This window comes from Melanerpes formicivorus, unplaced genomic scaffold (genome assembly GCF_026170545.1).
Source record: "Melanerpes formicivorus ecotype bairdi unplaced genomic scaffold, bMelFor1.0.p_v2 SCAF_114, whole genome shotgun sequence".
NCBI lineage: Eukaryota > Metazoa > Chordata > Aves > Piciformes > Picidae > Melanerpes > Melanerpes formicivorus.
The window spans coordinates 935,378-948,813 of record NW_027142466.1 but is presented as its reverse complement, the minus strand read 5'-3'; positions in this window follow the sequence as shown (position 1 = coordinate 948,813).

The following is a 13,436-nucleotide window of genomic DNA, read 5'->3' as shown; positions in this document are numbered from 1 at the left end:
GGAACTATTTGCAAGCTACAGAGGGTACTGTTTGCAGGCTACAGAGGGAACTATCTGCAGGCTACAGAGGGAACTATCTGCAGGCTACAGAGGGAACTATTTGCAGGTTAAACCCTGGACTTTTTAGCTGAAACCCTGCAAACCTCCTCCCCAAGCAGGGACCTGGCCCCGTGGCTGCAGCCCGGCAGTGCTGCTGGGGCCATGGGTGAGAGGCCCCATCGGTGCCTCTCGGCCAGCAGGCAGGAGAGGGAGAAAAATGCTTTAAAAAGGTAAAAAAAAAAAAGAAGAAGAAGGAGAATAAAAAAAAAGCAAAGCAACAAACCAGCTCCAAAGCAGGGAGGCTGAGGTCATTTTTTTGGCGAGGAAGTCAGCTCCTTCCAAATGCCTCCGGGTTGGGTTTAATATCAGCAGAAAACATTCTTGGGTAGGGTGGGGAGAAAGCTCTGCTGTGGTCGGTGAGAGAGGACCCCAAAAACATCCAAAGTGCCCTGAAAATACCCTAAGAAACCAAAATACCTTAAAGAAAAACCCCCAAATGGGCTAAGGAAGAAAGCCTGAGGCACCCTAACCCCCTCCCCCCATCCCCCCACCCCTCCAAAGTAGCATTAAAGAGAAGCAAAATATCCTGGGGGAGGAAAAAACCAAAGCCCAAAATACCCTAAAAGCACCAAAATACCATTAAAAAAATGCCAAATAGGCTAAAAAAAGTTCCAAAACACCTTTAAAAAGCTCCAAAATGCCCTAAAAAATCCAAAATAGCATAAAAAAACCCTAAACAAACCCCAAAGTACCTTATAACCCCCCCAAATACTCAAAAAAAAACCCTCAAAGCAGCCTAAAAAACACCCAAATGACCTAAAACCACCCCAAAAGCACCCTAAAAAACCCAAACCCCAAGCAACCTACAAGTCTCCCTAATGTGATTCAAAAATCCAGCCTAAACCCCCCCCCAAAATGCCTGGAAAAGGGCAAAAAGCAGCTTAAAAACATCCAAATGACCTAAACCCCCCCCCCCCAAAAGCACCCTAAAAAAACCCAAACCCCAAGCAACCTACAAATCTTCCTAATGTGATTCAAAAATCCAGCCTAAAATCGCCCTAAAATACCTGGAAAAAGGCAAAAAGCAGCTTAAAAACATCCAAATGACCTAAAACCACCCCAAAAGCATCCTAAAAGACCCCCAAACCCCAAGCAACCTACAAATCTCCCTAAAGTGATTCAAAAATCCAGGCTAAAACCCCCCCAAAATACCTGGAAAAAGGCAAAAAGCAGCTTAAAAACATCCAAATGACCTAAAACCACCCCAAAAGCACCCTAAAAAACCCCAAACCCAGAACAACCTACAAATGTCCCTAATGTGATTCAAAAATCCATCCTAAAACCCCCCTAAAATACCTGGAAAAGGGCAAAAAGCAGCTTAAAAACATCCAAATGACCTAAAAACCACCCTAAAAGCACCCTAAAAAACCCAAACCCCAAGCAACCTACAAATCTCCCTAAAGTGATTCAAAAATCCAGGCTAAAACCCCCCAAAAATACCTGGGAAAAGGCAAAAAGCAGCCTAAAAACATCCAAATGACCTAAAAAACCACCCCCAAACCCACCCTAAACCAGCCCCAACCTAAACATCTCCTGAATGGCATTGAAAAAACCCCCAAAATACCTTAAAAAATACCTCCAAAATACCTTAAAAAAAGCTAAGCCACCCCAAAATCAATCGAAGCTACCACTAAAAAGCATCAAACCCCCCCAGAAAGCCCTGAGCACCCTGTCAAAAACCCCAAATCCCCTAAAAGAGCTGCCCCTCCTCCACCAAAAATACCCTAAAAAGGACCCCAATGCCCTTAGGAAAACCCCAAACTACCCTAAAACACCCCAAAAAATTCTAAGATGCCATAAAAACCCCCAAGATAACCTAAAGAAACCCCCAAAAATGCCTTAAAAAGCCCTGAATGGCAACAAAAATATCTTAAACACCACCCCCACCCCCCCAAATGCCAGTGTCACAGTCTCACAGAATCACCAAGGTTGGAAGAGACCTCGAGGATCATTGAGTCCAACCTGGCACCACAGACCTCATGACCAAACCATGGCTCCAAGGGCCACATCCAATCCCCTCTGGAACACCTCCAGGGATGGGGACTCCACCACCTCCCTGGGCAGCACATCCCAATGGCTAACAACTCTCTCTGTGTAGAACTTCCTCCTAACATCCAGCCTGAACCTCCCCTGGCACAGCTTGAGACTGTGTCCTCTTGTTCTGGTGCTAGGTGCCTGGGAGAAGAGACCAACCCCTTCCTGGCTACAACCTCCGTGCAGGGAGTTGTAGAGGGCAATGAGGTTTCCCCTGAGCCTCCTCTTCTCCAGGCTAAGCAACCCCAGCTCCCTCAGCCTCTCCTCACAGGGCTGTGCTCCAGACCCCTCCCCAGCCTCCTTGCCCTTCTCTGCACACCTTCAAGTCTCTCAATCTCCTTCTTGACCTGAGGGGCCCAGAGCTGGACACAGGACTCCAGGGGTGGCCTCAGCAGTGCTGAGCACAGGGCACAAAGACTTCCCTGCTCCTGCTGGCCACACTGCTGCAGGCCAGGATGCCATTGGCCCTCTTGGCTCCCTGGGCACACTGCTGGCTCCTGTTCAGCTGCTCTCCACCACTCCCCCCAGGTCTCTCTCTGCCTGGCTGCTCTCAGCCACTCTGCCCCCAGCCTGTAGCTCTGCCTGGGGTTGGTGTGGCCAAAGTGCAGCCCCTGGCACTTGGACTTGTTCAGTGCCATCCTGTTGGCCTCTGCCCATCTGTGCAGCCTGGCCAGGTCCCTCTGCAGAGCTCTGCTGTCCTCTAACTGACCAACATCTGCTCCCAACTTGGTGTCATCTGCAAACTTGCTGCTGACTGACTCTATCCCCTCCTCCAGATCATCAATGAAGATGTTAAAGAGCACAGGGCCCAGCACTGCTCCCTGGGGCGCAGCACTGGTGCCTGGCTGCCAGCTGGCTGTGGCACCATTCACCACCACTCTCTGAGCACAGCCTGAGGAAAAAAGACCCAAATGCCCTAAAAATCTCCCCAAAGCACCCTAAAAAAAAACCCCAAGTGACCTAAACCCACCCAAACCACCCTGAGAAGCCCCCAAGCATTAGTCCAAACATCCAAAATACCCTTTGAAAGCCCCCAAAAGAAGCTGCCCAGCACCCAGAATACCCCAAAGCAGCCAAAGAACCCCAAATACACTTAAAAAACAACTCCCATGACCCCCCCAAATCCCCCAAGTACTCTAAAAATCCTGGAAAAACCCAAATCCCCCCTCAGATACCCTAAAAAGCCCCAAACGTCCTAAACAAACCCAAAATACCCTAAAAAAGGTGAAAAGACCCTAAACAAACCCAAAATGCCCTAAACAAACCCAAAATGCCCTGAATAAACCAAATATACCCCAACCTCCCCCAAAAACACCCTAAACCCATCAAAGTACCCTAACCCCTCACCAAAGCACCCTAAAGAAACCTAAAATGCCTCAGAAACCATCACCAAATGCCCTAAACAAACCCAAAACACCCTAAAAACCCCAAAACATCCTAAATAAACCCAAAATGCCCTAAATAAACCAAACATAACCCAAAATGCCCTAAAACACCCTAAACCCATCAAAGTACCCTAACCCCCCCCACCAAAGCACACTAAGGAAACCTAAAATGCCCTAAACCATCACCAAATGCCCTAAAAAAACCCAAAACACCCTAAAAATACCCAAAATGCCCTAAACAAACCCAAAATGCCCTAAACAAACCTAAAATGCCCTGAATAAACCAAACACATCCCAATCCCCCCTAAAACACCCTTAATCCATCAAAATACCCTAAACCCCCCACCAAAGCACCCTAAAGAAACCTAAAATGCCTTAGAAACCATCACTAAATGCCCTAAATAAACCCAAAACACCCTAAACCAACCCAAAATGTCCTAAATAAACCCAAAACACCCTAAAAACCTCAAAACATCCTAAACAAACCCAAAATGCCCTAAACAAACCCAAAATGCCCTGAATAAACCAAATACACCCCAACCCCCCTTAAATCTCCCTAAACCCATCAAAATAAACCCAAAATGTCCTAAAGAAACCCAAAACACCCTAAAAACCCCAAAACATCCTAAATAAACCCCAAATGCCCTAAACAAGCCCCAAATGCCCTGAATAAACCAAATATACCCCAACCCCCCAAAAAACACCCTTAACCCATCAAAGTACCCTAACCCCCCCACCAAAGCACCCTAAAGAGATCTAAAATGCCCTAAACCATCACCAAATGCCCTAAAAAAACCCCAAAACACCCTGAACAAAACCCAAAACATCCTAAACAAACCCAAAATGCCCTAAAGAAACCCCAAATGCTCTGAATAAACCAAATATAACCCAAAACCCTCTAAAACCCCCTAAACCCATCAAAATACCCTAACCCCCCACCAAAACACCCTAAAGAAACCTAAAATGCCTTAGAAATCATCACCAAATGCCCTAAACAAACCCAAAACACCCTAAACCAACCCAAAATGTCCTAAAGAAACCCAAAACACCCTAAAAAAAAACCCAAAACATCCTAAACAAACCCAAAATGCCCTGAATACATCAAATATACCCCAACCACCCCCAAAAAACACCCTAAACCCATCAAAGTACCCTAACCCCCCACCAAAGCACCCTAAAGAAACCTCAAATGCCTTAGAAATCATCACCAAATGGCCTAAATAAACCCAAAACACCCTAAAAAACCCCAAAACATCCTAAATAAACCCCAAACGCCCTAAATAAACCAAACATAACCCAAACCCCCCTAAAACACCCTAAACCCATCAAAGTACCCTAACCCCCCCCACCAAAGCACCCTAAGGAAACCTAAAATGCCCTAAACCATCACCAAATGCCCTAAAAAAAACCCAAAACACCCTAAAAAAACCCCAAAACATCTTAAACAAACCCAAAATGCCCTAAACAAACCCCAAATGCTCTGAATAAACCAAATATAACCCAAAAGCCTCTAAAATCCCCTAAACCCATCAAAATACCCTAATCCCCCCACCAAGCACCCTAAAGAAACCTAAAATGCCTTAGAAACCATCACCAAATGCCCTAAACAAACCCAAAACACCCTAAAAAAACCCAAAACATCCTAAACAAACCCAAAATGCCCTGAATACATCAAATATACCCCTAACCACCCCCAAAAAACACCCTAAACCCATCAAAGTACCCTAACCCCCACCAAAGCACCCTAAAGAAACCTAAAATGCCCTAAGCCGTCACCAAATGCCCTAAATAAACCCCAAAACACCCTAAACCAACCCAAAATATCCTAAAGAAACCCAAAACACCCTAAAAAACCCCAAAACATCCTAAACAAACCCAAAATGCCCTGAATACATCAAATATACCCCAACCACCCCCCAAAAAACACCCTAAACCCATCAAAGTACCCTAACCCCCCACCAAAGCATCCTAAAGAAACCTAAAATGCCCTAAACCATCACCAAATGCCCTAAATAAACCCAAAACACCCTAAAAATACTCAAAATGCCCTAAACAAACCCAAAATGCCCTAAATAAACCAAACATAACCCAAAACCCGCTAAAACACCCTAAACCCATCAAAATACCCTAACCCTCCCACCAAAGCACCCTAAGGAAACCTAAAGTGCCCTAAACCGTCACCAAATGCCCTAAAACACCCCAAACCACCCTAAAAATACTCAAAATGCCCTAAACAAACTCAAAATGCTCTAAACAAACCTCAAATGCCCTAGACAAACCCAAAATGCCCTGAATAAACCAAATACACCCCAACCCCACTTAAATTCCCCCTAAACCCATCAAAATAAACCCAAAATGTCCTAAATAAACCCAAAACACCGTAAAAAGCCCAAAACGTCCTAAATAAGCCCAAAGGGCCCTAAATAAACCCAAAATGCCCTGAATAAACCAAATATACCCCAACCCCCCCAAAAACACCCTAAACCCATCAAAGTACCCTAACCCCCCCACCAAAGCACCCTAAAGAAACCTAAAATGCCCTAAGCCGTCACCAAATGCCCTAAATAAACCCAAAACACCCTAAACCAACCCAAAATGTCCTAAAGAAACCCAAAACACCCTAAAAAACCCCAAAACATCCTAAACAAACCCAAAATGCCCAAAACAAACCCAAAATGCCCTAAACAAACCTCAAATGCCCTGAATAAACCAAACACACCCCAACCCCCCCTAAAACACCCTTAACCCATCCAAATACCCTAACCCTCCCCAGCAAAGCACCCTAAAGAAACCTAAAATGCCTCAGAAACCATCACCAAATGCCCTAAACAAACCCAAAACACCCTAAAAACCCCAAAACATCCTAAATAAACCCCAAATGCCCTAAATAAACCAAACATAACCCAACCCCCCCTAAAACACCCTAAACCCATCAAAGTACCCTAACCCCCCCCACCAAAGCACCCTAAGGAAACCTAAAATGCCCTAAACCATCACCAAATGCCCTAAAAAAAACCCAAAATGCCCTAAACAAACCTAAAATGCCCTGAATAAACCAAACACCAAACACACCCCAACCCCCCCTAAAACACCCTAAACCCATCAAAGTACCCTAACCCCCCCACCAAAGCACCCTAAAGAAACCTAAAATGCCTTAGAAACCATCACTAAATGCCCTAAATAAACCCAAAACACCCTAAACCAACCCAAAATGTCTTAAATAAACCCAAAACACCCTAAAAACCCCAAAACATCCTAAATAAACCCAAAATGTCCTAAAGAAACCCAAAATGCCCTGAATAAACCAAATACACCCCAACCCCCCTTAAATCTCCCTAAACCCGTCAAAATAAACCCAAAATGTCCTAAAGAAACCCAAAACACCCTAAAAACCCCAAAACATCCTAAATAAACCCCAAATGCCCTAAACAAGCCCCAAATGCCCTGAATAAACCAAATATACCCCAACCCCCCCAAAAACACCCTTAACCCATCAAAGTACCCTAACCCCCCCACCAAAGCACCCTAAAGAGATCTAAAATGCCCTAAACCATCACTAAATGCCCTAAAAAACCCCAAAACACCCTAAAAAACCCCAAAACATCCTAAACAAACCCAAAATGCCCTAAACAAACCCCAAATGCTCTGAATAAACCAAATATAACCCAAAAGCCTCTAAAACCCCCTAAACCCATCAAAATACCCTAATCCCCCCACCAAGCACCCTAAAGAAACCTAAAATGCCTTAGAAACCATCACCAAATGCCCTAAACAAACCCAAAACACCCTAAACCAACCCAAAATGTCCTAAATAAAACCAAAACACCCTAAAAAAAAAAACAACATCCTAAACAAACCCAAAATGCCCTGAATACATCAAATATACCCCAACCACCCCCAAAAAACACCCTAAACCCATCAAAGTACCCTAACCCCCCACCAAAGCACCCTAAAGAAACCTCAAATGCCTTAGAAATCATCACCAAATGCCCTAAATAAACCCAAAACACCCTAAAAACCCCCAAAACATCCTAAACAAACCCAAAATGCCCTAAACAAACCTCAAATGCTCTGAATAAACCAAATATAACCCAAAACCCTCTAAAACCCCCTAAACCCATCAAAATACCCTAACCCCCCACCAAGCACCCTAAAGAAACCTAAAATGCCTTAGAAATCATCACCAAATGCCCTAAACAAACCCAAAACACCCTAAAAAAAAACCCAAAACATCTTAAACAAACCCAAAATGCCCTAAACAAACCCAAAATGCCCTGAATACACCAAATATACCCCAAACCCCCCCCAAAAAACACCCTAAACCCATCAAAGTACCCTAACCCCCCCCACCAAAGCACCCTAAAGAAACCTAAAATGCCCTAAACCATCACCAAATGCCCTAAAAAAACCCAAACCACCCTAAACAAACCCAAAATGCCCTAAACAAACCTCAAATGCCCTAAACAAACCCCAAACGTCCTGAATAAACCAAATACACCCCAACCCCACTCAAATTCCCCCTAAACCCATCAAAATAAACCCAAAATGTCCTAAATAAACCCAAAACACCCTAAAAAGCCCAAAACGTCCTAAATAAGCCCAAAGGGCCCTAAATAAACCCAAAATGCCCTGAATAAACCAAATATACCCCAACCCCCCCAAAAACACCCTTAACCCATCAAAGTACCCCAGCACCCCACCAAAGCACCCTAAAGAAACCTAAAATGCCCTAAGCCGTCACCAAATGCCCTAAATAAACCCAAAACACCCTAAACTAACCCAAAATGTCCTAAAGAAACGCAAAATGCCCTAAATAAACCCAAAATGCCCTGAATACACTAAATATACCCCAAAACACCCTAAAACACCCTAAACCCATCAAAGTACCCTAACCCCCCACCAAAGCACCCTAAAGAAACCTAAAATGCCCTAAACCATCACCAAATGCCATAAAAAAACCCAAACCACCCTAAACAAACCCAAAATGCCCTAAACAAACCTCAAATGCCCTAAACAAACCCCAAACGTCCTGAATAAACCAAATACACCCCAACCCCACTCAAATTCCCCCTAAACCCATCAAAATAAACCCAAAATGTCCTAAATAAACCCAAAACACCCTAAAAAGCCCAAAACGTCCTAAATAAGCCCAAAGGGCCCTAAATAAACCCAAAATGCCCTGAATAAACCAAATATACCCCAACCCCCCCAAAAAAAAACACCCTAAACCCATCAAAGTACCCTAAAGAAACCTAAAATGCCCTAAGCCGTCACCAAATGCCCTAAATAAACCCAAAACACCCTAAACCAACCCAAAATGTCCTAAAGAAACCCAAAACACCCTAAAAAACCCCAAAACATCCTAAACAAACCCAAAATGCCCTAAACAAACCCCAAATGCTCTGAATATACCAAATATACCCCAACCCCCCCAAAAAACACCCTAAACCCATCAAAGTACCCTAACCCCCCACCAAAGCACCCTAAAGAAACCCAAAACCCAAAATGCCCTAAACAAACCCAAAATGCCCTGAATAAACCAAATACACCCCAACCCCCCTTAAATTCCCCCTAAACCCATCAAAATAAACCCAAAATGTCCTAAATAAACCCAAAACACCCTAAAACCCCCAAAACATCCTAAATAAACCCAAAATGCCCTGAATAAACCAAATATACCCCACCCCCCCCAAACACCCTAAACCCATCAAAGTACCCTAACCCCCCCACCAAAGCACCCTAAAGAGATCTAAAATGCCCTAAACCATCACCAAATGCCCTAAATAAACCCAAAACACCCTAAAAATACTCAAAATGCCCTAAACAAACCCAAAATGCCCTAAACAAACCTCAAATGCTCTGAATAAACCAAATATAACCCAAAACCCTCTAAAACCCCCTAAACCCATCAAAATACCCTAACCCCCCACCAAAGCACCCTAAAGAAACCTAAAACGCCTTAGAAATCATCACCAAATGCCCTAAACAAACCCAAAACACCCTAAAAAAAACCCAAAACATCTTAAACAAGCCCAAAATGCCCTAAACAAACCCCAAATGCTCTGAATAAACCAAATATACCCCAACCCCCCCCCAAACACCCTAAACCCATCAAAGTACCCTAACCCCCCACCAAAGCACCCTAAAGAAACCTAAAATGCCCTGAAGCATCACCAAATGCCCTAAATAAACCCAAAACACCCTAAAAACCCCAAGCAAACCCAAAATGTCCTAAACAAACCCAAACTACCCTGAATAAACCTAAAATACCCTAACCTCCCCTAACCCCCCCCACCAAAATACCCTTAACCACCCCCCCCAAGCACCCTAAAGACACCTCCAGTACCCTCGAGGCCATCACCAAAATACCCCTAAATAAACCCAAAATGCACTGAAAGAATCTCACCACCTATGCAAACTCCCAAAATGCACTAAACCCCCCCTAAATAAACCCAAAATAACCTAACCCCCCCCCCCCCAAAAAAAAGATGCTAAACCCCTAAGGGGCTGGGAAGCTGCTGAGGGGCCTGGAGCAGCTCTGGCAGGAGCAAAGGCTGAGAGGCCTGGGGCTGAGAGCCTGCAGAAGAGCAGCCCCAGAGCAATGCTCAGCAATGCTCAGCAAGAGCTGAAGGGCCCCTGGGGGGCAAGAGGCTGGGGCCAGGCTCTGCTGAGTGGTGGCCAGGGCCAGGCCAAGGGGCAGTGGGCAGAGAGTGGAGGCCAGGAGGTTGGAGGGGAAGAGGAGGAGAAAGTTGTTTGTTGGGAGGGTGCTGGAGGCCTGGAGCAGGCTGCCCAGAGAGGTTGTGGAGTGTCCTGGTGTGGAGAGCTTCCAACCCCCCCTGGGCACTGTGCCCCTGGGCAGGCTGCTGGGGGTGCCCTGCTGGGGCAGGGCCTGGGCTGGGGGAGCTCTGGGGGTCCTTTCCCACCCCTCCATGCTGGGGTCTGGGATCCTTGGGCTGCAGCAGTGATGGTGCTGGGGGCCTGCACCCCGCTGAGATGGAAGGAATCAGTGCAGCAGAGTAGGAAGGAGAGAAGCATCTGGAGGATTCCCATCGCTGCGAGGGAGGCCAAGGGGAAGGTCCCCTCCCTGCTGGCACATTCCTGCCCTCAGTGATATTCACACCACGGCACCAGGAGGAATCCCAGGGGCTGGAGCCCTTCCCGCTGGATGGCACCCGGCCGCCGCGGGGCTGAGCCTAGCCCTGGGCTTTCCCCCGACCCTATCAGCCTGTTCCCATCTGCTGCTCACCTCTGGGATCCCTGCTCCTTCCAAAGGGCATCAACAACCTTCCCCAGCCCAGCGCCCAGCAGGTCTGGGATGCCCCTTGGGGCAAGGGGCAAGGCTGGCAGGGGCTGGCACCTGCCCCCCCTCGGGTGGAGGCTTTGGTGTGGAACCAGCCCAGGGTCACCTCTGCTCCCGGCAGCGGCACTGGGAGGTGACTCAGAGCATGGAGCCTGCAGCTCATGGGAAGATTGCAGCATGCAGGGAGGTCTGCAGTGTCCAGGGAGGTCTGCAGCGTGCAGGGAGTTCTGCAGTGTGCAGGGAGGTCTGCAGTGTCCAGGGAGGTATGCAGCATGCAGGGAGTTCTGCAGCGTGCAGGGAGGTCTGCACTGTGCAGGGAGTTCTGCAGCGTGCAGGGAGTTCTGCAGCACACAGGAACAGCTGTGGTGCATGCAGGGAAGCTGCAGCCCACAAGGATCTTTGCAGCATGCAAGAAAATCTGCAGCCTGCAGGGATCTTTGCAGCAGCACACAGGGATCTTGCAGCCTGCAGGGATCTTTGCAGCAGCACACAGGGATCTTGCAGCCTGCAGGGATCTTTGCAGCAGCACACAGGGATCTTTGCAGCCTGCAGGGATTTTGCAGCAGCCTGCAGGGATCTTTGCAGCCTGCAGGGATCTTTGCAGCCTGCAGGGATCTTTGCAGCCTGCAGGGATTTTGCAGCAGCACACGGGGATCTTTGCAGCCTGCAGGGATCTCTGCAGCCTGCAGGGATCTTTGCAGCAGGCCACAGGGATCTTTGCAGCCTGCAGGGATTTTGCAGCAGCACGCGGGGATCTTTGCAGCCTGCAGGTATCTTTGCAGCCTGCAGGGATCTTTGCAGCAGCACACAGGGATCTTTGCAGGCTGCAGGGATTTTGCAGCAGCACACGGGGATCTTTGCAGCCTGCAGGGATCTTTGCAGCCTGCAGGGATCTTTGCAGCAGCACACAGGGATCTTTGCAGCCTGCAGGGATCTTTGCAGCAGCACACAGGGATCTTTGCAGCCTGCAGGGATCTTTGCAGCAGCACACAGGGATCTTTGCAGCCTGCAGGGATCTTTGCAGCCTGCAGGGATCTTTGCAGCAGCACACAGGGATCTTTGCAGCCTGCAGAGATCTTTGCAGCCTGCAGGGATCTTTGCAGCAGCACACAGGGATCTTTGCAGCCTGCAGGGATCTTTGCAGCAGCAAACTAACTAACTGGGTTAGTTGCAGTGCATGGAGATCTCAGTGGTGCAGAGGGAGGTTTGCAGCCCACGAGGATGCTTGCAGCTCCTGAAGGTGGTTCCATCAGGCAGGGTGGTTTGCAGCAACAGGCAGGGATGTTGGCAGCAGCAGGCAGGGTGGTTTGCAGCAGGCAGGGATAGCTAGCAGCAGGCAGGGTGGTTTGCAGCAGCAGGCAGGGATGTTGGCAGCTGGCAGGGATGTTGGCAGCAGCAGGCAGGGATGTTGGCAGCAGGCAGGGTGGTTTGCAGCAGGCAGGGATGTTGGCAGCAGGCAGGGTGGTTTGCAGCAGGCAGGGATGTTGGCAGCAGGCAGGGTGGTTTGCAGCAGGCAGGGATGTTGGCAGCAGGCCGGGTGGTGTGCAGCAGCAGGCAGGGTGGTTTGCAGCAGGCAGGGTGGTTTGCAGCAGGCAGGGATGTTGGCAGTGTGTGGGAACGTTTGGAGCACACAGGCCCGTGGGCAGCATGCAGGAATGCCTGCAGCATGCAGGGATAGATGCAGTGCACTGGGACGTTGGTGGAGCACAGGGACAGTGCAGCACAGAAGGAGGTCTGCAGCATGCAGGAACATTTGGAGCACACTGGGATGTTTGGAGCACACTGGGATGCCTGCAGCATGCAGGGATGCTCACTGCACACTGGGGTGTTTGCAGCACACAGGGATGCCTGCAGCATGCAGGGATGCTCACTGCACACTGGGATGTTTGGAGCACGCAGGGATGTAAGGAGCACACAGGGAATGTTTGGGACGCACAGGGAATGTTTGGAGCACTCAGGGATGTAAGGAGCACACAGGGAATGTTTGGGACGCACAGGGAATGTTTGGAGCACTCAGGGATGTAAGGAGCACACAGGGAATGTTTGGGGCACACTGGGAATGTTTGGGGCACACAGGGAATGTTTGGGGCACACAGGGATGTAAGGAGCACACAGGGAATGTTTGGGGCACACTGGGATGTAAGGAGCACACAGGGAATGTTTGGAGCACACAGGGAATGTTTGGGGCACACAGGGAATGTTTGGGGCACACTGGGATGTAAGGAGCACACAGGGAATGTTTGGAGCACACAGGGAATGTTTGGAGCACACTGGGATGTAAGGAGCACACAGGGAATGTTTGGGGCACACTGGGATGTAAGGAGCACACAGGGAATGTTTAGGGCACACTGGGAATGTTTAGAGCACTCAGGGATGTTTGGGGCACACTGGGATGTTTGGAGCACACAGGGAATGTTTGGGGCACACAGGGAATGTTTGGGGCACACTGGGAATGTTTGGGGCACACTGGGGTGTAAGGAGCACACAGGGAATGTTTGGAGCACTCAGGGAATGTTTGGGGCACACAGGGAATGTTTGGAGCACTCAGGGATGTTTGGGGCACACTGGGATGTAAGGAGCACACAGGGAATGTTTGGAGCACACAGGGAATGTTTGGA